Genomic DNA, 27,626 nt, shown 5'->3' with positions numbered 1-27,626 from the left:
TGCCACAGGAAGGTGTGATCTAATTGCAATAATAAGAATGCCACCAATATCCAGAATCTCCGTTTATATGTATTAAATCAATTTTATGGGGAAACAATAGGACCGTGATGGTCACGCATGCTTCAGCTTCTCACTGTAGGAGTTTAAGAAGCTGAGAACATATAGCTGAACAAAAGGTATTCATGTTCATACTTACGTGCTTTTCTGGCCATCAGCTCACCACAATATCTGAGACTTCCACCAACAGGCTCTGTTTTGCTTTCCTTTCGCCCAATGGATCCATCAAGTTTTATCTACAGGGAACCGAACCACAAAAATATGACGTAACAGGTTTAATTTGTGTCTTTTGAAATCTCTTCCTTTGCCACCATGCCAATCTCTGCCTAATGCAGTGCAGCCTGGCAAATTAGTTCTCGCAAGTCAGAGAAGCAGAGGATTCTGTCACCTAAACAGTAAACAACACGGGTATTATTTTTAGCTGCTATGACATCAGCATTTACAAATCTCCCTTCAGCTATGCCCTCTGACGAACAGCAGCCCTTACAGTGGTGTGTTTCATCCATGTGGAGCCCAAAGTCTGCACAGGACCTCAGGCCATCTGCTTTTGTGGGTCTCACAGAACTGAACAGGGGTGATGGAGACCTCAGAGAGGACTAAGCTCCTACAAACTCAAACACTTGGAGCCTGTAGCCTACGTACATGTTTTATTTGATGCTAAGGAAGTTTCATGGGAGAGCACGCCCTTACATGTTACGATCATGAAAAAGCATCGGTTGGACTTTATACCACCTCAGACATCAAAGTCATCAACCTCAAGCCACAGATTTGTAGCAAATGAGCCTTAATTAACACTGGTGCTCCTGAACTTCCTTATTCCTGAACATTCCCAGCTGCTGCAGAAAATTAATTAAGGCTTAAATCTTGTGGTTCTTTCTTTAGCACTTGTTGCATGGCAACATTCATTTTTATGTATGAGCTTCTTCCTCCCAATGACTTTATAATAGTTGTATCCAAAAGATGAGCTGTTAAAGTCTTAAGACAGATATTTGCATATCTTGGTTTAGTTTTGTTGGGTTTTTCACTCATAGGACATGAATTATTCACTGATAAGAGAGACTGTAAAGCTCTGGTTGGTTCTAGGCATCAGTAAAATCAGTCACAGCAGAGGATTTAACTGGCTTCTTTTTCACCGCTGTTTTCACAATTGTTTTTAAAGAATATCCACTGATTAAAAATGGGTGACTTCAGAAAACTGTGCTGTTATTTCGACACTCACGATAAAGTACTCCAAGCCAGACTAACTCTGCCCCTAAGAAGCACGGATGCACTGAGGCACCGAGCAGTCTGCTCCCCCAACTTCCTCGGTTCTCCGACACTTACCGCATCTCCCGAACCGGGTACAGCAAACCCCGGCTTCGGCTCCCACCGCTCCTCACACGTTCCACCAGTGGAGAGTGGGAGAGCCCCTTTTTACCTTCACCTTGGACAAAAAGAACTGGGTCTCATTCAGCGTCCCTTCTTAATCTGCCTCTTCAGATTATTTGTGTTCTCTAAATTTAAATTCTGATCAAGAGGCAGTTTCCAGGAAAAAAAAAATGCATGCATGAACTGTCCCACACAGGTGACTCTTCCTTCCACTGAAGCACACGCCAAATTCACCGTGTGATGAAACAGCCTGACTGAACTCACGCAGTGGCACAGCAAGATTAAAACACCAATCGCACAACTTGAATTGCAACTCTTTGTGACTAATTCTAGTTAATACTATTGCTCATTTCAGTCATTTTTCCCCAATGCATAAAAAAAAATAAATCTTAGAAGAAAAGCAACATGTCTCCAGATCAGATTTGTCTCTCTTTTTGAATACCCATCACCTGTAAATGATTTGGTCCATGTTACAGTATAAACAGCAGATGAATTTCCCTGTGTGCTCGACACGTGATTTCTAATGCTCAACTCATTTTCCTTCACTGTGGGGTCAGTGGGACTCCACACATCAAACTCAGCAGAGGCAAGACTGGCCTAAGAATTTATACATGAATATACTAAAATGTTACAGGCAATTCTGTTGAAATTCAGCTCTGCTTTGTGTCTGTCAGATAGTGTTTTATTTGCTTCAAAATCTGAAGACCTGTTATGATGGTAATGACAATTAATATTTTTTTCATGTGACAAGCAATCAAGTCGCATCAAACTCCAAATAAGCTATTAGTATAACTCTTACAATTTCTCTCCTGCCAGTGCCTGTTTTGGTGGTTTAAAAATTTGGCTACAATAAAAACAGCTACTAAGAGAAATAATCGGCACCTTATTTTATTTCTAATGAACCACACAAGTTCATATTCCATGAAGGTTAAGATTTCTGACTGCGGATTGCTTAAAGCTAACAAAAAAAGGAATGGAAAACCTCATAGACCAAAACTTGTATCGACATAAATGTGAGCCAAACTATATATTTTTGATGGTAAGGGTAACTAATAGTGAAGGGCTGCTGCAGACTGTCTCTCACTTTGAAATCCTTAAACTATTATTAGATATCTTTCTGAGGTTCCAGTTCATCTGTGAGATATCGAATTGATGTAGGAAGCACTCAATAAAGCTTGGTGGGCTCCATTTAGTTTGCAATGAACTATCAAACCAGCAGATCTGTAAAAAGCTTAACTTTTTTGATCTACTGCTCCTGTCTTCTCACTTACCCCGCTATGGACCAGGAACTCTCTCAGAACAAAAGTTGACTTTAGCTCCGACTATAAAAGTAGCATGAAACCAAACTTGAGGTCTCATCATGCTTAGATTTATGCAACGATCCTTACGCTGGGTAAAAGACCTCAGTCCACTGATTTTGGGAGGAGTAATAAATTTAAAAGAAGAGCAGAGATTAATGGAGCGTTCAGCTGTCTGCTGTTCACTTTGCATAGTTTCCACATAAACAGCAGTTTGGTGCTTCTCTCTCTCTCTCTTTCTTTTTTTCTTTTTAAAAAAGAAAAACAAGAAATTCTGGGCTTCAAAAAAAAAAAAGAATACAATAGTTCATAAGAAATAAACTGAAATAACATGGAAAGAATTTATTAAAAATACAGGCTGAGAGGACATCAGAAAGTTCAGTTAAAAAGACACTTTCCTTGCATGTACAAGCTTGGAGTTTTACCTATGGCTCTGCAACAAAAGTGCTAAGGAATAACATAAAGGTGACAGAACAGTTTCCTTAAAGTTTTTGTTCCCTTGTCACAGTTTCATTTCAAATCCCAATATTTCATGACATCACCTGAGATGACTATGGAAATGTTTTAATGCCATATATTGTCAAAAATACCACAGCAACACTTAAGAAGATGGGTTTAAATTCTACACAGATAATTACTAAAGTGAGGATTAACTAACTAAAATTAGTAATTAAAATTAGGAATGAAAAAAATAAGACATTTCTAACACTTCTGAAATCAAAGCAATAAATTATATTAAAACCTCTGTACTCAAAATCCATTACCTAATTTTATAAATAAATGATTAAAAAAAAAATCGTACTGAATTTTCAATTCCTCAGTTAAGACATTACCATTTTTGCAAACCAGACTATACATTAGACTAGGAACAGTATACTTTCCATCCTTTACTCTCTTTGTATACTAGACTTTATTAAGAGGCACAGGATCTTGTCTATGTACTGTGAAGATTTTAACAACTATTATCAATATGTTTTGAAGCTATACCAAAGTTCCCCTAACAAAAAACTAAATATATTTCCATCTTCCAAAGAACACTGCATTCCTCTGGGAATCCTCTAACCATCAACATCAGAAATATGATTTTAGACATTAAAAACATGTACTATTTCAAGGCAAAATGGATTCCATAAAGCAATGGAGAAATGCAGGCTGGAATACAGTGACAGAGCAATCACTGGATCTTCACACCTAATTTTTGACACAAGCAAAACTTGGAGGAGATTAGACCAACCTCTCATGAAAGCCACTCCCCAAAAAAAACCAATTTCCTCACAGAAACAGCTGAATTAATAATCTTATTTTATTACCCTCTTACGATCAAGTCTTTTTTGAAAGTATATTAATATTTTGTCTCTGTCAAAACAACAGGAATTTTTACTTTGTTTAACCACTATTTCCTTAATATTTGAGTGAACAGAAATTGTTTGCACTGACAAAACTGCTGTATCCAGAAGAGAAAGGAACAGCTAGTCTCCCTCTTCTAAAGACATTTTTATTCAAAAAAGATAAATTAGGCTTCAAACAGCCACCGTAGCACTGCAATCTGTTAGTGTATGCTAGGACCAACAAGCCTGTTCCCAAAAGGAGACGGGCTCAAAATGGAAAATTCAGACCTCAGTGTAATTTTCCAGACCCAGTGTGGGCTTAAACTCCGTTATAAGACGAGTCATCTGCAGATTTTGAATCTCAGCTCAGTCAGATGATTTGAAGATGTTTGGACAAAAGTTGTTCTAATTTCCGATAACTCACAGCTACGCTTTCCTGTTACTCACAGTATTTCAGTATTATGAAAACTGCAACCAGCCCTGCAGAGAAAGTGTACACAGTACACATATTTACTTAACATGACCTGTTTTTGTCTCACTGAAGCTTTAAATGTCCAACAAGTTCTACTTTCACTGTCCCTGCTAGTCTAAAATAATGTATTCAGACTAAAGAGGAATGAATTATGTGCACAGAATAAACAAAAACAAACCTACCGACGTATCCATATTCAAACATTCAAATCAAATGTGAAAGAAAGCTCCTGCTGGGAATACTTGTCTTTATTCTTTTTTTTTTTTTTTTTTTTATTTGAACCAATTCACCCACTTCAGTAATATCTTGATAGTTTTCAAAGGGACATGTAAACAAGCCCAGAAGTACTGAACTTGCGTTGCACTCAAAACCGGAGAATGTGGTACTCATCTATCATTTATGGCAACACGCTGAGAGCAGCTGTGAACGCCAGGCTGACGGTTTGCTTAGGACGATGTAGCGCAACTGGAGAGGCAAACCCAGGATACGTTACCCCTACAATAACGCATGCCGACAGAAAGCTACCCGTTACGTTAGTAAGTCATGCTGATGCACAGTTTAAAGCACCGGTTACCAAAAAGGCGGGGAATTTGTATTCCCTTGTGGGTAACAGCTATTATAGGATAGCCTGGGACTTGTGAAATTCCTAGGACAGCGTGGCATGTGCCAAGGCAATTATTCTGTGTTAGCCAGTACACCGAATGCCAGGAAGGCATTAATTTGGAGATGATTAGAACCTGCTGTTTTCTTTGTGAATAATTTATCTATTGAATACAGCAGCCATTTATTGATAATCTACAAATGGAAAATACCGCACGGTTCTGCTGGCTGCTGTTGGCAACTGCTCACTGAAGGATCCCCAGGAACACGCTCCAGCCAGTGCAGAAGTCCCCCCACTCTCTCTGTTATTCCTCGTGCTGAAGAGTCACATAAATCACACGCTGGTTTTGATATTTTTTTCTAGTACGTCTGAAACACACAAAGCCTGCTCACGCCATACTCGAGACCTCCACTTGCCAAAGGCTTTACAGTGTAACTTCACTGGAAACATTCAAAGCGAAGTAACGGGGGTGCAAACAGATCTAAAATTCTCAGCAAAATGGGAGAATGAGAAGATGATTCCTTTCCTGTACTCAGGAAATGTCTGCGATGATTTACGTTCATCCTTTCACGTGTTTATGTGGCACAAGCAGCTCCTGACACAGCCACTGGAATGAGGAGAGAAGAGACCTCCTGCCTCAACCAAGGAAATGCATTCCACGACAAAGAAGAGAGATGAAAGATATTTGTAATAGCAATAAAAGAATGCCAGTGATAAGATTTTTAATTTTTGTTAACTGTGAAGGACAAAACAGAAATCATATAAGAGAGAAAAATAAAGAAACAAGATGAGGCAGAATTAGTAGGGACTAAAAGCAAGGACAAGTTACAGGTCCCTGACGGTGTAACAAATTACAAAGCAGGTAGAAACTAATGTCGAGAACTATTTATTCATCTCTATAATGGGAACAACTTCAGGCAAGGACAATAATCACAAAGCAGGAAAGTGTTCATTAATTAAATGGAAACAAGTCAGGATTGTTCAAGGGACAGCTTGCCAAGGATACGTTTGGCAGGCGGAGATGTGCAATGTTCTTCTTTCTGCTCCAAACTTTTTGTATGACAAGAGCTTAAAGAAAGTTCATCAAGGCTCCTGGCTGCGCAGGTAGCTATTTGGCAATCACATCAATCACATGAAAATATAAGTCTAGATTATCTATACACATTAAGTCCCTAAAAGAATACACCGGTGTACCGCAGGCAACTATGAAACCCTTGACTTCCCCAGCCAGCTGTGTGCTGTGTCCGTAACTACTAGATTATCAAGTCAGGCTCTCCCTGCTCGCCCATCTCTTCCTGCTCTCATCAACTCCCATACGCGGTGCAGTTTCAGCACCAGCTGCGTAGGGAACTTCCCTATCTTTGTACCAGCGTCGTCTATAGCCTCAGAATTAAATGTTCTTCTAAAACTGCAAGAGAGAAATTCATATCCCTCAGACTACAAAGGGAGATTTAAACCAGATCTTCCCTTTACCGGAACGGGCATCTTTTTATTATAAATTACTCACAGAGTTTTCCTCCGTAGGCCTGTTCATGCTGATACATCCCAGTCTAAGCAGGGTCAGATCCAGTCCTTCAGAGACCCGGGTGCCACTGCACAAAGATACACAGTCCTACATTTTTCTGGAGCAAAGATAACGATTGGGAAGGCTATGAGGAAGAAGGAAAAGGAAGAAGAAGAAGAAGAAGAAGGAAGAAGAAGAAGAAAGAAGAAGAAAGAGAAAAATAATAGGAAAATAATAAATAGAAAAATAATAGAACAATAGAACAATAGAAAAAAAAAAAAAAAAAAAAAAGAAAAAGCATTTCTAGAGACAAGCAGTGTCCCAGCCAGGGGCTCAGGTTGTGATTTTGAATTCCATTCCTTGTAGTTAACACACTTTTGTCACCTCCATACTTCTTAGATCTGGCCCTTTGTGGGGGTTTTTTTCACCACCATAGCTTAAAAAGGCTTAATCAATGGAAGCCATTAAAAACCCCACTAAAAACTGCATACAGAGAGACAATTTATTTCCCAAGTTTCAGCATGTTACAAATTAAGTGGGCTGAATTATGAACTCCTGAACAACTGGATGTACAGTGGAAACCGCAATGAATCCTTAATTACAAAACAATAAAGATGATGTGATAAATATGACATTGCAAATGCAGTGAAGGAATGACTCTGCTACAATTTAAGCATCTTTCATTAAATACAACAGGATTTGGGTGTTTTGGTTTAGGTTTTGGTGGGGTTTTTTTTTACTATCATGCTGAAAATAAGTTGATAAGATTTTTGTGACATACATTTACAAAAACAGCACAGTACCAGAGTTCTTTTCAGAGGAATCTATAAATCCAAGGGTTATTAATAGAATGTGAAATCTTTCCAAATTTTAGCAGTTTATTTTTTTGTCTTATTGACTATGCGTTTGTTTCAGGATCTAGATTTTTTAAATTTTTTTCTTTCCCCTTTTTAACTTAAATGCGAACTACTTTTTCTCTTTCCTTTTGTCTAAATGTTTAAATCCAAGAAACCAAACTGGGGAAAATACATCAGATATTCAACGCATCAAAATCCCTCTGAAAAGAACTAGGATGCTCTTCATATGAAATACAACTTCATTTTTCCCAAAACCTGTTTCAAGTAGAAACCTCCTGGTTTCTTCTTTGTAACATGACCTGTTTCACACAGCTCAATGATTGCTCTGCAACCAAAAAAAAGTTGGAAATTTTAAGACTATCACTACTGTGAAGTCACTGTAAGAGTTTTTATAGAAAAAGTAATTTCCAAAAAGTGAAATTAATATAATATCCGTGGGGTGATCCTACAGACCATGTTCAAAGAAGCATAAAATTATCTGCCTATGAATGTCAATTAGTTTTGACATGAATATTGGTAGCATAAGTTAAACCATTTTTTTCTACACTAGTAACAATATATATAAAGCAAATTCTAGAAAAAAATACATGAACGTTTGCAAATTGCAAAACACTTTCATTATTCGTTCAATTTACAAGTGAACTAAAACATCACTAAAGACTTTTCTATTATTTCAGCTTCAGACAACAAGCATGTGCTTGCACATTCCTGTTATTGAGATCGTGCCTGATTATTTTGCAGGAGTCAAACTAATATCCATTTAGGAAAAATGCCTAAAAAATTGATGGAAATTATCAGTTATTTTGAATCAAGCACTGAAAGCCATAATGAAATTGTATTTCAAATTAATTCTACTTTTTAATCACAACAGTATATATGGCACATATCTAAACACAACAAAATACATCAAAATCTAAAGTAAAAAGAATTAGTTTAAAGACTTGCATGGAAGTTAAACAATTTATCTTTCTGCATGAGAATTTCATTTTCTACTTTTAAAAATACAACTTGCCAAACTAATCCAGCAATAACTGGAAACAGACCAATTTCCATAAATGAATGTTTTATATTTTCAAGTATACTTTTGTTAATTAAAAAATTAATTGGCCTTGAAAATACTGAAGAGATGATGGTTTTTCCCCCTCACAAGCATATGGGGGGATATTTTTAACCAAATCCAATTCTCTGGTCTGAGAGAAAGCCGCAGGAAGTAGCATTAGTAACTTTAAAAAAAAAAAAAAAAAAGTTGTCTTTAATAGCACAAAACTGCTGTTAGAGGCTGTAGGAAGACCTGGCTCCCACCAGGGAAGATGGGAACACGCATGTCTTGAAACTCAAAACAGTGTCAGCACGTACTTTCTCACTCTTGACATTATAGGCCTTTTAGGACATTTTCCTCAAAAAATTTCATCAATTCCTGACCAAAATTCCCAAAAGGAGAAAACTGCAGTCCAAGACTAACTTTGAGCACTCTTAGTGATGTTTTCCTAAACGGTTTGTCTCCTGGAAACCCATCAGCATGGATGGGGGGGGGGATTGTTGGACTTGATCTCAATGCTCCTCTGCCCAAAGCTGTATTTTCATTCCCACTCCGCCTCACAGGAGACAGGACTTTTCCCCCAGTTCTGGAAAAATAAACTTTTTCTAGTCCTTTCCCAATACATAGGACGTTAGGAGGTGAGAAGGAGCAGGAACAGCTTTGAGAGATTTATGAATAATCTTTACAAGTGAATAATTTGTGGGTTTCATTCCAGAAACAGAAATAAATATAAAGAACAATTTACCATTGCTCAATTTACCATAACCAGCTAAGGGAAATTCTTGGCAGATGGCATTTCTGATCAAGAATTCCCATTATTCCTTGAAATGCCAAAATTATAAGTGTTCTTTAGCTTATATTAATAATGATTTCTCTTTTCTCATCTTGTCAATTCTCATCTCAACATTACCTCTTTTTTTTTTTTTTTTCCTAAAAAGAAGTCATTTTTGGCAAAAAAAATGAAAGTTTAGAGCAACCGTACCCCCCAGCCATGTCCTGAACAAAAAATAATTATTTGGTTACTACAGCTGCCAAGCACATCGCATCGGAAGGATGCTTCTCAGCCCAGTGTCGCTGCCTCCTACGCTCTAGCCACCCTTTCATTATGGAATACCAGGGCTCAGTTTGGCTGCTGACACAGGCACCTTTATTGCCACATCAGATGTCCTATGGTATCACAGAGGTAGGACTCCCGCTAAAGTATCAGAAAGAAATAAAGGGTCTATCAACAGCCCCACGTCGTATCCGTCAGCCCCATGCAGCGTCCCTCATTCAAATAACACGTGGCTTATCACTGGGCAGCTGAATTGAACCCCCAGGAACCTTTAAGGTAAAGAACTCTGAAAATAACAGTTATAACACCAAGGAAAATAAAAATGCATGTTTCATACAGGTATACTTTGCTATCCCTCTGTTTTTACTCAAATAGTAAATTAGACCCAGTAAATTTTCAACAGCCTGAGAAGCATGCCTGCTTAGAAAAGGTTATTTTTACATATCTAGGGCTTCTCCCAGCTTTGGGGAAACTCAAACATCTGGTTATTCTGGCCAAGGTATTCAGCATCCTGCTGCCAAGCAAGCACTGAAGTCAATGGCCTGTGGTTTTCCCCCCACACATCCTTCTGCTGGCTGAAAAAAAGCAGAACTACGGGTTACCCTTTTCTACTTCTTTGTGCAAGCATTGGTTTCAATGTATTCTTGCGCTATTATTAGGTTGCCCTGCTTCATACTGAAAGTCCTCCTACAGTTCCCAGCAGGACGCCAGTTGCTGGCAAGCTCCGAGAGCCTGAAGGCTGTGCATCTGTTCAGACTGACAGGTAGCACAGCAAGTTAAAAAGCCTATAAATTTGCAGCAGGAGGCTTAGCCTAGACAAATAAAATCCCTGCTTTGCTTTGTTTTCCCAAGCACCAGGTCATGCTATGCCACTGTTTTCTCGCAGGGAGCCGCTTCCCATTCGGTCGTGGCCCCAGCGCTCCCTGGAGATGCTGGGCACTGCGGTCCAGGTCAGCCTGCGCCCTGTGGTGGGTGCTGGACCAACTCGCATCATCCCTTCTGAGGAAGGTGACCAGCACAGAAGATTGTGGGACTTAAGTTTTGTCTCCCGGGCATTGATTTTTCTGGGAGTGTCTTAGTATTGCCTTTAGTGTCTGCAGGCCAAACCTACAGTACGGGGCTCGTGCCAGTGTTTTTCCACTGCATGAACGGGGTTGATCCATGGGCCAGGGATTCGGGTGGTATAAACGGACATAACTCCGCTGTTGAAGTCATCCACACTACATCACCTAGCAACAGGTAGGGGTCAAGCTCATGCAAACAGCAAAATTAAAGTAATTGCAAGAGGTACAGTAAAATGCATCAGCGCAAAGTTCCAGTATCATTAAGAGATGGAGTATTTCACATATTGCCTTTTATTCTCTACATTATGAAATTACATGAACTTCTTATGAAGGAAAATAGCAAAGTTGATGGAAAGGTTGGAAAAATCAAATAAAAGTCCATTTACTGATATCATTCAAAACACCAGCTTGCCATTATGCCTAGATCGACAGTCTAAGTGCTTACTACATGGGAAACAGAAGATCCCAAATTTCTTCTGTCCACTACATATTGTAAAAGGCCAGATATAATCCTCAACATAGTCAACACTGAGGTTTGAGTTCTCTTTTGGAGGCAGATGGTCCCTTGGATGGGACATCCGAGCAGGTATGAAGGAAGCCCTCCAAGATTCTTCGGCATCTGGCAACTGAGATTAATCTGCTTTGCCCATTGAAGAAAACCCAAGCTTGGCCCACAAATTCCCCACATCACTCAAATCCCAGTGGAGCGCAGCCTTCTGTTAGGCAGCACAAAGCCATCTGCTTTCAGATCTTACGCCCCTGCAGAAGCTGGGACCAACAACATCTCTCCCTCCCCAGCACACAGCACCATTTCTCTTTGCTAACGAGAAGCTGTTATCTGAGACAAGGACTGAAATAAACACAACAGAATTATTCTACTCTGTAGCCAAAGGAATCAATTTATGATGCATATTTAACTTTTCCGCATCGGACACGATGAAGAACAAAGAATTTTGGTTAAAGGAGGAAGTTGAACACAGTTTTACCACCAATTTAGATAGTCCTCCAAAGATATTACATTTTGGCTCCATAAAAACAGATGCTATTATTACAAAATATATCCTGACATGTCCTGTCTTTAACTAACTCTTGCTGAACTCAAGTGACATAAGCTTTTATGTTGAGCAAAAAACTAAAAGAACATTTCAGGTTCTATGGATTATAGAGCTCTCTTACTTCAGTGGTACTAGCTGTGGAAACCGTGCATCCTATAGTTAAAACCACTTTACCTAAAAATGAAATAAAACCAAGTCATAGATAGTTTCCAAGGACGAAATTTGAATGATTAAAAAAAAAAAAAAAAAGGAAAAAATCAATCTCAATAAGTCAAAATGTTAGTTGAACCAGCAATGTCTCATTAATGTTCATTTTGCATGGTACATTAGAGAAAACACAGTGCTCTGCAGAACCATCTACTTCTCTGCTCTCTTGCCCCTGCTGCTAGGCTTTTAGGGGTAGGAGAGCAAAAGCTGCAAGTCTTTAATACTAAATACTGACCACAAGCCCAGAATAATGATCAGTTTTAATTATTTTTTGATTAAAAACTTCATGAACATTTCCTTTTTCAAAACTATCTCTGAAAATCCTCATGTTTAACTGACAAAATATAGAAAAAAAATTGAAGTCAGTGCTTAGCCTTCAAAAATCAGCGTTTCGCTGAGATGAATGATGCTAATTCGTATTCCTTACAGTGCTATTATTTCTGTCACATGGAGACTGAAATTTTGTCTGTGTTAAGGAAACATTTCTAAACTCCTTGTGGGCATTTTTTTCTATTTCAGTCTACTCTAATGTTAGCAACATTTGGACACAAACTACCTACGGACAACACCCATAGCCATCTGTGTCTAAACCGGTGTGCCATTCTCTTCTCAAAGACAACGTAATAAGACAGTGTTGAGAACGTACGAGAGAGATCATTGTCCAGCGATTGCAAGTGGAAAAACTCTTGGTCTCACAAAAGCAAAGACTAGGGATTAGTGCTTTTGAAATACACCTCTCAACTCAAACCCATGCGGCTGTCAAAACCCTATCGGGTACTACCGGTAACCTATTCAGTCTCTTTTCTCTCATATATTCAGCCTTTGATGAAATATTTTCAGACGCTGTATTTCTAGGCTGTTATACTCATTTTGTGGGAAAAGTTCAATATAGAGCAGTCACAAACGTGAAGCCTTGACAGTATATGCCTAACTCACCTTTTCAGACTGGTGGACACCAATTATTTGGTGATTTTTAGAGTCTGGGATCTGTACGATTTGAAGGAAACAAGGGAATGGAAACACCTAAGCAACATCCTTCTGCTGCAGCGTCTTGTCCCTCCCTAAAGGCATAGGAAAATGCAGTTAGAAACAAAGATCCAGCTTCTGTGTGTTGTATGACTAACACAGATCTTAATCCTTAGCCTAAACAGCCCCATCCATGCCAAGCCCTCCTACCCTACAACAACCTGCAAGTAGCCAATGGACTGAGTAATTTATAATCACCGGATCAGTAATACCAATTCTGAGTAAAGAGAATGGACAGGAAGACCTTCATGCAAAGCAGCAGGACTCTAGACCTTGTTGCCTCAAAAAAAAAGTGCGATTAAAATAAAATTCAAATCTTAAATAGCGCCTAACGGCCTGTCCTCTAAGGCGTATTGTATGAAACTCCCATGAGAAGTTGAATCCTATCCTGATACTTAGATTCCAAGATGGAAAAAGAGAACACACACATTTAGAAGACTGGATGCTGCCATTCTGTAGGTTATCAGTTTGCAAATGTGACAAAAGTGGGCTAAGAAATACCTGCGTCTTTTCTAATTCACAGAATTTCCTATCACACTCACACATTGCGAATCAACAAATACCAGATGAATACCTGGTCTGTGAGGAAATGGAGCATCCAGGCAAGGATCAAAATCATTATATGGGCACTTCCCAGACACTTTGCTCACATTGTTATACCACAAATCAATTCAAAGGCTTCAAAGGCAGAGGGATAGTTATAATCATCTAATTGACCACTTGTACAATACAGGGTGAAGAATTTCAAATGAGAATTTTTGCAGTCTCATAACTGTTCTTCGACCCATAAATCATATCTAGAAAGTTATCCAACCTGGATAAATCACAGCCAGCAAGCACTTGAGAAAGTTCGGGGGGGGGGGGGGGGGGGGGAACCACACACAGAAAAGGCAAATATTTCATGCTGCTTATATTAGTTACAAATGAGTGCTTTCCTAATTCTACATACAAACCTAGAAATCTGTGTGCCAATTGGAAACGACTGGCTTCAGGTCAGTGTTGCACTGAGGCGCAGGGCACAAGGGGACAGCGAGCTGCTTTGATTGCTGGATCTTCAGGGTGGGGGTTGCTCAGGGCCAACAGAGGAGGCTCCTCTTAATAAACTCCTCTTACCTATGCTCAGGACACATTTCTTCTCAAGTTTTACATAATTTAAAATAAACTTCATTTATTTTTTGTTGTTGTTTGTTTAAGAGAAGCCATAAATTAATGTTTATTAATTGATAAGAAAATGCCTTTTTTTTTTCTTTTTGGTCACGCTGCTGTGTGGTGGTTGCGGTTGATTTCAGGTCATTCCTTTTTTGCATAGCTATTGTGCGCTGACTTCATTCCTGTTTCGTATTGCTATTGTGCATTAACTTTGTTGTTTTTTCTCAATTCTGTAACAAAAATACTTCATTCATCGTTGGCAGCACGCATCACAGACTGTAGATTTCAGCCAGTTGTTACTGTTTGGGAGCTGGTGACTGCTAACATGAGACACGCTGCCTTCTGCTGCATCTTCAGAAAGTTAAATATAAGCAGTTATTTGCAGTTTATACCTGTAAACCTTGGTAATGCACTCATGCCACCTATTGGCAAATTACATATGAGTCACATCTGAGTTCAGATTTCTGATCAGCGCAGATTAAATATTTTAACTACAAAGCTGCATATTCATAATGGATAATAAATACGGGGAAAAAAAAGATCAGAAAAAGCTAGTAGTCTGCTTTTATTTACAGCAGTTGATTTCCATGGGCAATGTGTATAACCTTTGGCTAAATATACCATAGGCTATCAAAACCACTTGTAAGTATTTAGTAGTATCAGACAAAGCCATAACATCTGCTTCAGTTACACTCATTCCAATATCGTTAACCAACACTTTGCAGCAAACTCAAGAGAACATCATCAAACTTCTTTTCATACGTCGTGGAAAGATATGAGACAGGTAGTGATAACTTTGGTGGCTGTAAATCTCACAGGAAAAGCAGCACAATGGCTTTTTTTGATTTAGAAAATTTTCCAAAATAAAGCAATGCGTCTTGAAAGGACTTGTTGAACTTCAATTTGAGTTTAAAGAAAAAAAAATGAGGAAAAGAAAAAAAAATGGAGGGAAGAGAAGAGAAGAAAAGAAAAAACATCCCACACCCACAAATTCAGTGCTCCAAAACAGGCTGCAAACTTCCCCATTCTCCACAAAAAACAGGAAAGTCCACAGTGAATACTCTAAGATTTTGAAAACATTCTCCTGAGTCACATTTCTCATTTTTTAAATTTCTGCTTAGCAAAAAAATTAGGGATACATCATCTATGAGTAGAAACATAGTTTAAATTATATTCAGGTTTTCTTATTTATTTCCAAATATTTATTTTTTCAAAACAGTTTAAGAAAATATGAATTCACAGACGCATTACGATCAGCTTGTCAAATACAGCCGTGCTCTCCAATCAATAGTGTGTATCTCAGAATAGTTTCTTGTACAACAACATGCAGTGTCTACTCAGCTTTGGGAGTACTGCCATTAAAATGGCAATAAAGAACACTACAGGAAATATTTACTGCTGTCAGCAAAGCAACAGATATGCTCTCATTACCTAATGTTAGACACTGAGAACATTTTTTCCTATTAGAGAAATAACATTTTTCCAGTCCAAAAGGTTGATGTAAGAATGCAATACATTTATGAGCATGTATTTTATGAAAATATTGTGTGTGGTATCTCAGAGACCAGGAATATGTAACAGATATGCATTTTTTCATTTCTTCTAAAAACTGAAACAAAGCTGGCTTAAAACCTAGTGTCGTGTGTGGCTGGCTTCACTCTCAGTTCTTTTCATCTGTAATAGAAGCAGTTCCCTCTGCATAGGATGGTCACCCATTTAATTGCGTGGCAGAGAGAAAAAAAGCAAAGGAAAACTCAGCTGTGGAGATAAATCTCAATAGAAATGTAATGAGTACTCCTGCCAAGAATCATTTACAAAACTTCCTATTCAATGCTAACCATCAGAAGTGGGACATCCACAATCCCATCTGTGAATCTGGAGATAAGAAGCCGCTATTCAACACCCAAAGCAGTTTGCTACTGGCCAGTAGCAAATCCACTACTTCAAATTACCAGTAGCATGATATACGAGAGCATTTCGAACTGCAACAATGACAGTCCCCTAAGCCAGCGAACTCGCCGCCCTTGGGCCCCGAGATCTGCCCTCCTTTGTGAGCTTAGTATCATTCATTAGGTTTGGAGCGGAGAAAGGCAGAAACTGGGGCACCGACTCAGCCGTCCTGATGCTATTATTCAAACAACTGCCACAGCACGATCCCAACAGAGTTACAAAAATACTCAGTGAGATAAGCACGGTGAGGCTCTCCTTCATAGCTGGATTTTTTTACTTTTACAACTGGTGAGCTAAACGTCTGACAAATCAGACAGACAGAAAGAAGGGGAGAATCTGGGCTGACAACCACATCTTAAAACTTTTACAGGATGTGAGCACAGAAGAGAACGCTAACTACGAACTTTGGCCAAAGGACAGAAGTACTACCCTTTTTTAATTCCTTCTCTCCCAGCTAACAGATGCTTTTCTATATGTCTCCATCTACACTTTAGACTGCAGAATACTCTAGGCATTCTGTGGTCTTTTCTAGGACTTTCAAACTTCTCTTAGGGCTTGGGGGAAGGAGGAAAGGGAAAAGGCACTCTCTTTCCAGCTGAAGGTATTTGAACAAGACTCTTCAGCATCTGCTCAAGCTGCTGTCAGCTGTCTGGTGGGAGGATAAGTAGACCCGAAGTATCTTACTCCCAGCAAAACTTCAAGCCAACCAAAAAGCAAAGCTTGTGAATTCAACAGACGTTGTACTGAAATAATGCACATCTTTGGATAATACCACTTCATCTTTATTACTATTAGTTGTTCATTATTCTATCATTATTATTAATGCAATCATATAAGTATTTTTTTCCTAACCAGTCAAAAAAAACAGTTTAAAAACTAAATGTATTAAGATCAAAGTAGAGTTGCTTCAGTCAACCCTTTGACTTGGGAAAAATGCTGGATTGGTGAAGAAAATGTGCTAAGTCTAAAATTCTGTGTTTCTGTATCAGCATCAATGTGAGGATCTGGAAGAGCTGTACACCCCTCAACTACAAAAGAGGCAAATATTTTTATAAAGCTACAAATATTCAGGTAACTCAGATTCAGTATCTACTGCCCTGGATTTGGTACCATCCACCTATTCCAGTAATTATTCCAGTAGTTCCTCAAAGACAAGGTCCCAATGCTTTTCCCTAGTTTCTTCCTGCTCTCTCGTATCCAAAATGAATCTCTGATGACTCTACTCTCCACTTTGTATGCAAATTTATTTTGTACATTGAACAGGACACTTGCCAAATTTAAACCTTTGTTTTCTGCCGCACTGAACTGACAGAGCACTATTTTAGCATCATCCGGCCAATATCGTTCTTGGCTACCAGGTAACTAGCACTTGTTATAAAAGCTCTGATGTTTTCTGAGCATCCTTTCCTTCGCTCTCCAAAGTTCCCAGCGTTACCTACATAACGCACCTTGGAACAGCACAGAGTCAAGCGCAATGGTCCGAGAGCAGTCCACAAGAAGGCTGAACACAGAGACAGGGACTGGCACTATGAAGAGATGCAGAACCATGTCTTCTCTTGGGACACAGACACACCCCCCTACACATAAATATATGTTGATATGGCAAAGATTCCATATCAAGGAAGGAAAAAATCATGAAACATGGGAATGGTATGGCCTAAGATCCATTTGACCTGTTATCCTGTCTGCAAGTGGGGGCCAAGAGGAGATGGTTAGTGTAAGCACTGGCAAGCACACAGCCACACTTCTCCTCAAAATCTTTTCCTTGTATCTGCTGTCTGTTCATCATGGTCCATTCTGCACCAGACATAGCATTCTCTTTTTTAAACAGCCCTCATCAGTGGGACAGAGAACTGACCTTCTCTGACTCTGCCCTGATGAGTCCACTCCAGACAGATATTTTTCTCTTCCAGTCACTCAATGACTTTTCATCTGCTGCTATTTATGCAATGAGAAAGCAAATGGAAGCATAAACATTAAAATAACAATAAAATCACTCATCCAGCATGCACATAAAAATGCACAGCTCGAGAAAGATCGAGCCATTCCTCTCTTTCTGACCCTCAACACAAAATCACAGCTACAGTCTTCAAACTTCTGCCCAGAGGGCAACACTGCTGCGTATAAACTGGAGTTGAAGACAGGGAAGCCACAATCCCTAACACTTCTCAAGAAAGCAGGCACTTCTATTGAGCCATATGCTCTGTCTATATTATGATCTGCTATAGGCAACACTGCCACACATCTCAAACTAAAGTGTGGTACAGTAATGCTCAGAATCAGCACACAAGTGTCTCCTTTCCCACCCACACATCCCTCAAATGCTCTTCTGCTCCATAATCTGTAACATATCTCAGTTCAGTCTCATCTCACATTATCCCACATCTAGAATAAATCCTCCTGAAACCCAAGGAGAAATCAAGAGGGATCACATATGGCTCCGGAACATAAAGGAAAGCTTATGTGCTGAGTAATGTGATAGGGACCAGCAACATGAAAGCTGCTGACAAAATTAGATTCTGCCGCCTGATACATAGGACTGATGGTTACTTTGGGAAGATATTCTATGAAATTTATGATCAGCAGGGCTGAAAAAAGGCTTGCTCCCCGTACAGTGGTTTGTGTGCAACTCAGTAAACAGGAGCTGTCTTATGGCAAATACAAGGTGCATCAGCCTTCCCAGCTACAGAGAATTTCACCTTTCATAGGTGTAAGATATGAGAATTATCATAAAACTAATCCAAACAGGCTCTCAGGAGAACACGTAGTATTCAAATGCAATCAAGGCAATATGAATCTGACTCTGTGGTAACTATTGGCACATGCTTATAATGTGTTGCTCAAATATGATAATGGCTACATTGATTTTTGTCTTCAAAGTGGATTTAGACAGTTGCTCAAAAAAACCAAGAGTGCCTTCAGATTAATATGACTAGTGCTTTGAAATTAATGTTGCCAGTATTGTGTGAAAAAGTTGTGTGCAACAATGTAAAACCGTTCAGAGTGCCATCCTCCAGAGCGGCATGAGGAGGTAATACTGCTAAGCAAATATATGCCCGCTCAAGCAGTGCCATCCAGCATACTCCATAAATTAAAATTAATTAAGCTGAAGTATCCTCTTTGATGGGAACAGAATTTGCACCTGTAAATTTAATAATGAATAATTGTGTAATATTTCTATCAAACACCTCTATAATTCTATTAATCCTTAATTGACTTGTGGCACCTTAATTTCACATTTCTCATGCTTTTTGGAGAGGAAAACTGAAAATGTAAAAAGAAAAAAAAGCTCTTAAAAGTAATAGTAATTGGAGTTGAACATTTTTTATTAGATGCTAATCAATACCGTAGAGATAACCAGCGGATTTCCTATTAGTTTTGTAGGAATTCAATTCCTTTAGATTTAGTCAAGTGAAAGTGAGACTAAATATCACCAATATTCACCAGCCCTGGTATTTTACTGGCAAAATTCTACTGACTTCAGGGTACTTAATGGTAAAATATAATGATACAACAGAGTAGAAAAAATAGCACCCTTTAGCTAGATAATTTGATACGTGGACAGACAGATGAAATAATAGAATTTCACACCATTACATGATCTGGAAAGTGACAAGAAAGGTTAAAATAAAGCAAGCAATGATTTGTTTTCTCGCCAAGAAAAGTTCTGTTTTCAGAAAGAATCAGAGATTGATGCCCAGGGAAGGGGAAAAAGGGAATGCCTGAAGGAAAGCTATGGGAGGGTGAGTTTATGGCTGGAAATTCAGCAGCAATACCACCTGCATCAGCTGAAGAGGTCAGCATCCTCCTCCCTTTCCAACTACTTCTCACCAGCTTGAACTGTGCAGGTGGAAGTATTTATGTAGCTGCACAGTCAGCTAGACTGGGAGCCTATTTCGGCTATAAAATAATTAGCACAATGGGATATTTTATAAAGGATGGGAACAGATCATTTGGATCCAAGAGGAAAAAAGAGGAAAAGAAAGGGGAAATAACAAGAGAGGCGGGAAAGATTAAAGACTTGTATTTATAACATTCACTCCAATACAGAATGGACTAAAATATAGAACCCCAAATAACCATAGAAATTAAATCCAGTTTTCCATTAATTTCTGTGGAATTTAAGTTTTTCCTCGATATTTACAAGGGCAAGAAAGTCTGAGGACGAGCAAACCCCTTGCGCTGTGATTTCACCCGCGTCCCAGCACTTCAGAGTAACGCACAGAGCACAGACTATAGCGAGTTTACTTTTTATCGGCGTTTGTTTAAATGGAGGCAGGCGCTTCTCTTCCCTTCCACCTTTTATTGGACTGCTGGCTTTTATGTGACTACTTTACCGCAATTAAATGTTATATTCCTCACCCTGGTGTAACCTCCATCTCATTACGCCCACTCCTCCAGCTGTCTTTGGTTTAAACATCATCTCATTCACCTTATCAGGAAGAACAAATGGAGGACATCGTTCCTTTCTAGTTGCGTTCACAGAACATCCTTTCACGGCACTGCTCTGGTAGTAGCAATTTTCTTGATGATTGCTGCATGGAGTCTACTCTGTTCATCATTTCTTTTCAAATGCCACTTCCTGTCTCCGGCACTATTTTCAGTTTCTCTTTTAGACTGCAAGCCTTGATATTTGTGAATAATACCTCTAATAATGCCTCCGGGTAACCAACAGATTTCCGTTAATTATCTCAGTAAGAACTGAAGAAGAGCAAATATATTATCTGAACAGAACCTCACTACCAACAAGGCCGCCCCAACACTGCAATTTCAAAAAGGTCATAGAAAAAGCCAAATAAAATTAATTTTAGACAGAATTTATAAAAGAGATAGGATAGATGGAAAAGCAGAGAATATCTTCTGTTACCTGGCTGTTTATATAACTTTATTTTCTTAGACAGCTGTTGCTTTTCAATTATTTTCATTATTTTCCACTATTTTAGAGTGTAAATTTTTGAATATAAAAATAGGGTCTTCTAAAGTTAGTAAGCAATGACATTTTTCAGATAATTGAATGAGTATTATTTTAATAACCAGGGATATATATTACTTGAGTTTCTGACTGCAAAAGGGATTCTCCAGCACTCTTTAAACAAGTGCTTCCTACCATCACGTGTTGGACAAGACATTTCACATGTCTTGAAAGAAGAGAATCCGTTCAGAGCACGACATCTGATACCATACAAAGACAATAGTATTCCTTTGATCTTTCCAGTATTTCCTTATTTTTTGCACTAATATGATTTAGAAACAAAACAGATTTAAAAGAAAACCAACACATATCTTAAAGATTACTTTGATAATGCCAATACGCCCTTTAAAACTGAGTCCAGCTGGGAAATTGAAAGGGTGACAAGTGGAACGAACTTGTATTAGGTTGGCCTGAGACCAGCCACTGGCATGGCCTAAATGACAGTTACAGCATCTGGGAAGTGGTTGATAAGGAAATCCCGTTACAGCGCACTGCTAGATTATTTTTTTCTTCCCCTCCTTAAACTGCATCTTCTGTAATTTTATTTTTGCCATTTCTTCATTTTCTGACAAAAGATTATTTTAAATTGAAATACTGTTTTGATTAAACAAATGCCTAAATTATAGCTTCCAGCACCATTTTTTTTTTTTTTTTTTTTTTGTGAAAAGAAATCCTAATGTAAACTAATCCGATCACTCAAAGGTTTTTGCTGGGCATCCTTCCAGTCAAAGGTTCAAAATATATGATACTAGTTTACAAAGTACCTTCCAGCTGAGGTAGAGAGAGAGTGGAAGCTCTTCAGATGACCTCGATCTCTTCAGTTTTACTAGAGGTAATCCCAGGGGCAGGATTCTACCGCAGCAACACTGTCTGTTTGCAGATGTTCTAAACAGAAATCAAACAGGAGAGAGTTATTACATGAAAATCTCACTCCTGTGTGCAGACATGCGAGGTGGGGAAAGTGATCAACTGCAAGGGTTGACCAAAAGATAAAGGATTAAATTCAGTGTATCTTGTCAAAGCATTACATTCAGCTTATCCACACCTCTGATTTTCAGTTGGATCCATCACTACTTTTTCTTCCTCTCAAATACAAATCCTCTTGGTCTTTAATTAAGCTGTTCTGTGAGTTCACAGGTTTCATGAACCTGGGATGGTTGTCACAACTTTGTCAAGAGAGGTGGAGTGTTTAAAATAGTCCTCCTGCTACTGACATTTCTGTTTCTGATGAATAAACATGATCCTATGACTTTCACAGGCTTTTTCTGATTCTGAATCATATTATGCTTTCAATGAAGCGCTCAGGATAGATTACCTGAAAATTGATTCACAGAATTTATAACTTCTCACTATTCAACATGCTAGCTAATGGCAACATTAAAAATACAAGCCTGAAAGACAGCCAACAGAAAAGAAGCAGGTAAGCCACTGCAACATGTCTCAAAGAGGCAATATCAGGGCTTATTTCATCATTAAGGTTGGCTGAATTAATGAGATGCAAAAAGAAGACATAAAATAATATGAGCTAATAATATGGCTGACTTTTCTCAGAAAAGAAGGTCTGTGGGTTGCATGCGGGTTCCTAAGGAATTTTTGGAACTGTTAGCCAATTTCAGTCAGATCTGTCAGATGAAATGTATAGGAACATAATTATCATCTCATTAAAAGATTGATTAAAAAGCATATAAGAACTGCAGAATGTTAATGTAAAGACACCATGTTTTGCATAAAAAGATGCAGAGTTAGTTTGCTAAAGAGGCAGAAGCATCTCAGAGTCATAAGGATCTTCAGCCAAAGCTTTCACAGCTCCTTAGTATCCAGGCTTCATAAAGATCCTCATCTTCCGACTACCTAATGAGATTTTCCTAACTGTGTTCTGGAAAAACAGCGTTTCTGCTCCTTAGCAGCCTCCTTCAAGTGTTCGTGGCAATGGCTAGGTATTCACATGAACTGTTGGACTTCTGAGGATTTTAAGGAGCTTCAAAAATACTAGGTAAAAGTCAAAGCAAAATTCCAAAGCTGCGGGAAGGGAAGGGAAGGGAAGGGAAGGGAAGGGAAGGGAAGGGAAGGGAAGGGAAGGGAAGGGAAGGGAAGGGAAGGGAAGGGAAGGGAAGGGAAGGGAAGGGAAGGGAAGGGAAGGGAAGGGAAGGGAAGGGAAGGGAAGGGAAGGGAAGGGAAGGGAAGGGAAGGGAAGGGAAGGGAGAAACTCCTGCAAAAGACCTCAGTCTTGCTTTCTATTCTATTTTTTTCTATATCATATTGAATTCATGTTTTAGGAAGCTGGGAGTAAAAACAGGGTTATGTTGTGAGCTAGATGCCGTTCATCACAGGACACTAGTATTTCTAAACAAGTAATCAAAAACATGTCAAAGGCAATGAGAGGAATCTGAGGAACTTCAAAGGGACCATATGGTTCAGTATTTTGATTCACTGGTATCTGCCTGAGCACCTGCTACAATAAGATGCATCTTCCATTTAAAGTGGGCGAGATTTCACCCAACTTCCAATGCATTTGTGCCTATTACTCCTGCCAGGTGTAAATTAAGGTAAAATATTACCCAGAGCCTAAAACAGGCAGTATGGCTGGCTCTAACTAATTGTCTAGTATGGTTTTACGCAAATGCGCATCCTAAAGCATTGATTTAGCTAAATATTTGTACAGCCAACATTACTCCTGGCACCCCACAATCATTAAAATAATATTCATTTCATATTCCCGTGAAGTAGTGAAGTTATTTTACTTAACTATAGAGATTAAATGACTGACAGAAATTCAGTAATTTTGGGAAAATGCCAAGAGCAGAACCCAGGTCTCCTGACTAACTCCACAAAACCATTCTTCCAGGCGTAGTGCAGCTGTACGTTTTAAATGCAGAAGTTAATTTCTCTCATTTCTTGTCCAATAAAACCTATTTAATTTTTGTTCAGAATTAAAGCTAATATTTTGTCCTAATGCAAGATAACTTTCTCATTGTTAAATTTGATATTTTATTTCAAGTGGTTTAACAATAAAAAAGAATTCTTATTCAGAACACCGTGACATACCTTATATTGGTTGAATTTATGGCATATATATGCTGATTACCATCAATAAAGTTAAATACTACCAGCTGTAACAAGTTCCCAGATTATTTCTCATTCTTATTCGTACTATTACGTGCCATCATGAAATGACCTGACTGTAAGAGACTCTGCAAAGTGCGATGGGTGGTTAGACCATGGGGTTTGATTCAGAAGAATGGTTAAGGACCACAGGTAGAAAAGTCCACAAATACCAAGCTATCAGTCCCAGTCCAAAAAACGTGGAGTACAAGGCTGCAAAAATCAGGCACTGTTCAAGGAGACTCACGCTTGGAGAACTACACTGATCAGCACACAGCTGGATAACCATGTCAGCATTTTCCTGTAACTGAATCAAAAACAGCATGGGTCATGGAAGATTTCTACCACATCTTTTCCATTTCTGCTCCCCTAACAACTCAGATTTCATACATTGTTTTACTAAAAAAAAAAAAAAAAAAAACCACCACACCAAAGCCAAAGAAACAAAAAAAAGCCTTCCTAGTACAATACAGATCTATGACTAAAATGTTAAATTATAACTAATGATTTTTGCTTTCCCCAGAAGAAATAATCTAATTATTCAGAAAGCTCTGAATAATTATCCTCTACAATTCAGGCCTTAAAACAAGGCATCTCATATCTAGACAACAATTAAAATTTCCTGGTGCATGAAATGATTTGTTAGTTTTCAAACCTTAGCATACATCTTCTCTTTAATGTGTTCTTTCAGCAGCTTAAGCTTTTCTATATATAAGTATTTAAATCACCTCACTATATTCTTCCTGTATATAACATTACGTAGCTGCAGAAGTTACATTTGCTTTAGTTTTCAATCTGAATAAAGACAAGCCAACTGATTGTGATCTTTTCCTCCCTGTTCATTTACCAAATTATTTTAAAAGTGAGAAAGTAAACACACAAAGCTGGCAATGAATATGAAGCTTCTTCTCCCCTAAGCCCGATTAAAGGAAGTCGTTCTGAAGTTAATGTCAATGGAAATATCATGGAAACATGACTGCTTGTGATATTTCCAATGGAAATACCAAACAAAGAACTAACCAAATATTACTTCTCCTGTAAATATCATAAGGATATTTGCTGCTCAGCTCAAGGGTAGGAGGATCAAATGGAAAAGAGGAAGAACAGAGCAGAAAAAGGAAAGCGAAGTAGGGAAACCTGAGGAGCAGACTGTGGCAGAGCGCTTTTTGAGGATACAAATCTAGAGAAGCAGAAAAAGTTCTCAGGATCTCAAACTGAACTTTAAAGGATGGATGAGATTTAGAACTACACAGGAAACGAGTGGAAAGGAGGCAAGTAGAGAAGATGGAACTATTAGAGGAACGGCTGGAAGATCATCCTGCCCAAAGAGAACTCACATTGCTGGTTCTGGGATGAAAAGAACAACAGCAGTAGGTGAAAGTAAAAGATCGGAGTATATAATCAGTTTTGGAAGTGTAGCTGTCACCTCAAAATTCATTCAGGTAAGAGGACTATTAAAATATAATTTGAACTAACAGAAATGTGTATTGCTAATGTGCGTTAATGAGGATGGTTATGGTTAATGGTGATGTGAGAATGTTCTTTAAAAACATTTCAACCCAGTTTCCTACTACTTAAAATAACGACTCTAAGAACATGGTTCTTTTCCTGCTTTTAATAAATAACTTCCTTCAGCAGATGACTCGAGAGGTCATCTTTAACTTATAGACCCTTAGCACAGGAATTTTAATCCAGGTCTAGTGCCAGTCACCACTATCACTAACAAGTTGTGCCTACCTGAATCAGGGGTATAGTCGATCTCCACTCCGGTAAGCAGCAAAAGCACTGAATAGCAAATAACAAAATACTGTGGATCTTAGTTATCCGGCTGATTCCTATTTTACTTCATATCCATTCTTCCAAAGAGCAGGATGATTCTAAAATAGCAGATGATAGCAAAAGTGGGCAAACCAACTGCTTCAACACTTGCTTCAACATCTAGCAGTGCATTTCAAGTGTTTAGCTTTCAGTTTAATGCCCAGTTTGTCTCTAGGATAAATATTTAGCAATCTTAAAATAATTTGAATAATTCCCTATTTTTTGCTATTATATTCATTCACCTAGAAACATCAATAACAGTGTGAAACTCTGGTTTGAATACTGAATTTATGGCCACATCTAAAGAGCAGCTCTCATAATATTTGAACTTTCAGAATGATATTACCTTTAATTTTAAATCTATTTCCAGAGTCATTTGCAAAATCCCGTCTCAGTGGAAGATTACATCTCTACAGATACTGACGGCAAAACCTTAGCAAAGATATCCCACAGTCCTGCATCAGTAGCAAAGTAGCAAACATGATCGGAGGTCAAGAAACCGGCCCCCAGCCACACTGCATAACACGTTTTTGTTTCATTCAAAATGAGAATTTCCAGCTCCCCTTGGAGCAGGAAGTCTAAAATATGACACACACACACACACCCCCCAACCATTCTCATAATTTATCAACAATCGTGTTATTAAGAGAACATTTTGCCAAGACATTAAGAGAGCGCTATTTGTTGATTCCCTTCGTGATCTGCACTTCCTTTCCTCTTTTCCTAAGCTTTAGATGGTGAGGGACCAAGATCTTGGGTGATCTCTGCTTCCCAAAAAATACTAGAAAATAAGACTTAATAGCAGTCAAACCACACCATACGTCTTTACTTCCTGTCAAAATCTGAATTAGAAACCCAGAAAAATCCTCCTATGTGTGTTCTTGTGTACTTCATAGACTTACCGGGAAGTGGCAAATGAAAGGAAGTTAAAACCTGTTAAAAATAGCTTTTCTAAAAAAAAAAAAGAGTAACAGAGCAGGGACTTGTCGAGGTGAGGAAACATAATTTACATAGTACGTTCAAAAAATTGTTTATTCATGGTTATTTAGTGGGCTCTTTTAGGCTGTAATTGCATGGCCCCAGTCTCAATCTGGCAGTCTACTGCAGGAGATAATTTTTTAAACTATCAGGATAAAGGAAACAGTTGTGTTTATGGAGCTTCATTGCTTCGCCTACTGTTTTGCGGGGATGCAGAACTCGCTGATACATAGAAAATTAAGTTAAGAGGCAAGAAACTAAGACACTGAGATGGAAGAGGCATACTGGGAATTGAGGTAAGAATAAGAGGTAAGAAGCAGCTTTTCAGAAACAATATATATTTACATAGACACGCACACACCCCTTATACGCATACACGTATAATCCTTACATATGTCATCAATTCAAAGCAGCACATACGTTTTACTGTTTTCATGCATATGTATTTTTTAAGTATATATACTTAGATATAAGTGTATATATATGTGTGTTTGTATATATAGACACATACATAAAAAAAGTCATTTTCTTGACAGTGTTTTCTTGTCAATGTAAATATATTGCAACACTTATCTTGATATGTCCTCTCGGTAAATCATCCCAGAAGCCAAAACATATTCATGAAAAAAAAGACTGTACAACCCAAATGCTTGTTGATTTTCTCAGCCCATCCTACACTTGATAAAATTAGCAATGGACATCTTTAGATGCATATTTAAAAGTTGCA

General features: G+C 38.4%; 1 long non-coding RNA gene across 1 annotated transcript; it reads right to left on the bottom strand.

Annotated features, from left to right (window-relative positions):
• Positions 1 to 194: 194 nt before the first annotated feature.
• On the bottom strand, positions 195 to 27,626 carry LOC129210042 (uncharacterized). Its single transcript, XR_008578290.1, has 3 exons — positions 25,841 to 27,626; positions 21,766 to 21,886; positions 195 to 293 (listed from the first exon to the last, which is right to left on the bottom strand). It is a non-coding gene; the product is annotated as an uncharacterized LOC129210042 (long non-coding RNA).

Source organism: Grus americana, chromosome 9 (genome assembly GCF_028858705.1).
Source record: "Grus americana isolate bGruAme1 chromosome 9, bGruAme1.mat, whole genome shotgun sequence".
NCBI classification, from domain to species: Eukaryota; Metazoa; Chordata; class Aves; order Gruiformes; family Gruidae; genus Grus; species Grus americana.
Note: the sequence above shows the minus strand (reverse complement) of the source record. Positions and strands in the feature narration are given on the sequence as shown.